We start from the raw sequence: 2,750 nt of genomic DNA, 5'->3' as shown, positions 1-2,750 counted from the left end.
GCGTCGCCGTTCCGTTCCTCGCCGCCACTAGTCAAGGAGGACGCGTCGGCGTTCCGCTCCTCGCCGTGATGCGTCGAGGTGGACGCGTCGGCCTTCCCAATCTCGCCAGCACGCGCGCTGGAGGATGCGTCGGCTCCCCGCTACGAGGAGAACACCGCGCCGCCCGCCGAGCCCCCCAGCCTTGAGGGGCTTTGGAAAGAAATGGATGTCGCCTTGTGGGAGGCTTTGCCTCCAGCAGAGCGCGCCAAAATAGAGGCGGAGAAGAAGGCCCAGGAAGAGAAGTGCACCACGGAACAAGCTGCCTAGGAGGCCTATGTCGCGTCCGAGAGAGTCAGGCAATTGGCTCTTTGGCAGAAGGCTCGTGCGAGGGCCGTGAGGGTGGCGGAGGACGCCCATGCCGACGCCCTGAGTGTAGTCGGGCCCAAGAACCTCATCTACGCTTGCGTTACATGGACCAGGTGCATGCTTCCAGCGAGGAGGAGTACCTGTTGGTGCCAGATCACCACACCGGTGAGATCACGCTCGCCCGCCGACAAGCCGCCAATCAGCACCTCGCGAGTTGCGAGGCTGGGGAAGAGGCGTTGTGTCGGCACGCTGGGAAACGGCCGCGCACCAGGGCACTCGTGGCACGCCGCAAGCGCTCCTGCGAGCGCTGTGGCTTTTAGGAGGAGTACAATTTTTGTTTCGTAAGGCGATCTCATTAGTTTTGGGACACAAATGATAAATCCCGAACGTTCAGGAATTTTTAGCGTCCTTAATTAAGTATGTAAAAGGGAAAGTTTGGAAACCTTGTGTATTCGTACGCATTTTGCAAGTACGTGCATATAGCACAAACTTTAGTATATACTATCGCACTACACGTCTCTCTCGATATATGCTTGCAGACTGTGCTACTCCCTCCGTCCAGGTTAATAAGTCATCTTGGGTTGTGCACCGTGACCAAGAAGGAGGGAAGACTTATACACCTAGATGGAGGGAGTACTACTATTACTTATGTACTCCCTCCGTCCGGGTTTATTAGGCCTCTCAGCATCACAAGCATGTCCCCTTTTATAAGGCCCCACGTTGTAAAGGTGCATGCATGCAACCATTTCATTGGTTGTATTGAAAGCTATTGTTGTTGGTGCCATGGCTGAAAAGTTAATACACTTCATGTGTGCTTTTTCATTGGCTGCATGCATGTGAGAGAGTGCATTGGGAGTGGAATGGAAGAATTAATGTGAGCAAATTACTATGTGTCTTGGTCTAAGAGAAGTTGTCTTTAGGCCTAATAAACTCGAACGGAGGGAGTACATGCAAATGCACGTTTTAACATTACGATACGGTTTTTTTAAAAGTAGAAAAACAGCACTAGTCAAGCTTGTGAAACGATTCAATGCAAAACAAATGCAAAAATGCTCGTTTGATTGTTTACCTTTAGCTTCCTTCTCTGTGGTTATTTCTCTGTCATACTTTGTACGGAGTATCTCACTGGTTGGAGAGGCATGCAAATTCCCAAACCGCTTCCTACACCCTGTATCGAATTTTTTGCCTAACAAGTTGTGCCGTGCAATTGGAATTCCAACTTGAGTACTACTACTAGTAGGAGTACCAGGGGCCAGTTCTTTTAGGCTTCTAGATTAGTAATCCCATAACTACTACCTCTGTCCTAGTTTATTGGTCCCCATTGTAATCCGTGTCAAATTTTGATCATAAATTTAACTAATGAAGTGTTAGTGCGTGTCACATGCACTACTCCATCCCTCTAGGTGAGTAAGTCATCTTAGGCTGTGCACCGTGACCAAGGAGGAGGAGAAAACGAGAAACGTTAATGTTTATTTGCTAATTAATAGTATTTCATGCAATGAACTAACCACTTCATGTCGTGTTTGATATCTCAAGTCATTAAAAGCATGCACACTCTTTATCTCTTATTGGTTGATATGTCAAGAAACAAGAAACGAGGTAGAAGTTAATGCACCGCACCCAAGTGTTTTGGGATTATTTGGTTTTCGTAATATGACTTACACACCTAGACGGAGGGATTACAACGGCGAGGAATAAACCAGTTAAATCTTTGGTCAAAATTTAGCACAAATTACAATGGTGAGGAACAAACCAGGACGGAGTAGTAGTTTAGAAGCCCAAATAAATGAGTGAGGCGCCTTATTGTTACTTTCCATTGTGACTAGTCTTGTGGGAAAAGCTGGGGAAGCCGCCAAAAGAACTGGCCCTAGGAGTAGTAGCTAGGGATCGAGTGTGCGAGATGAACCGGAGAAAGTAAATGCAGAGAGATGAAATGCAAAAAAGAAGGAGGGATGTGATGGTTGCTTGTTCGTTTATTTTACCAGGCCACTTATTACTGGGAGTGGTTGGGTTTTGTGATATGACGGCTTTACTGCCGCGCCACGAGCAGGGTGAGAGGTGAGACTCCCGTGCAGCGCCGCCCTCTACACTTGTACTACATCGGTTGTGGTTTATTAGTCCCCCATTGAATTTGATTGAAGATTTAACTGACAAAATGTTAGTGCATGTCAACAAAAACTATATCGTTGGATTCGTATTTGAACATAGTTTTGAATGATATAATTTTAGGTGACATGCATCAGCATTTATCATACTATATATAATATTAGTTCAATTTTTGGTCGTACTAATCTATAGTAGTATGGTGCCTGTGCGTTGCACCGAAGAGTGAAATGCATTGATCGGGGAGTTGTTTATTTTGACAAAGGATGTGGGGGTCATCTCATGTGTAACGGGTATCGATA

Source organism: Triticum urartu, chromosome 6A (genome assembly GCF_056163025.1).
Source record: "Triticum urartu cultivar PI428250 chromosome 6A, HENAU_Tu73, whole genome shotgun sequence".
Taxonomy (NCBI): Eukaryota; Viridiplantae; Streptophyta; class Magnoliopsida; order Poales; family Poaceae; genus Triticum; species Triticum urartu.
The sequence above is the reverse complement of the archived record's forward strand: the minus strand, read 5'-3'. Positions refer to the sequence as shown.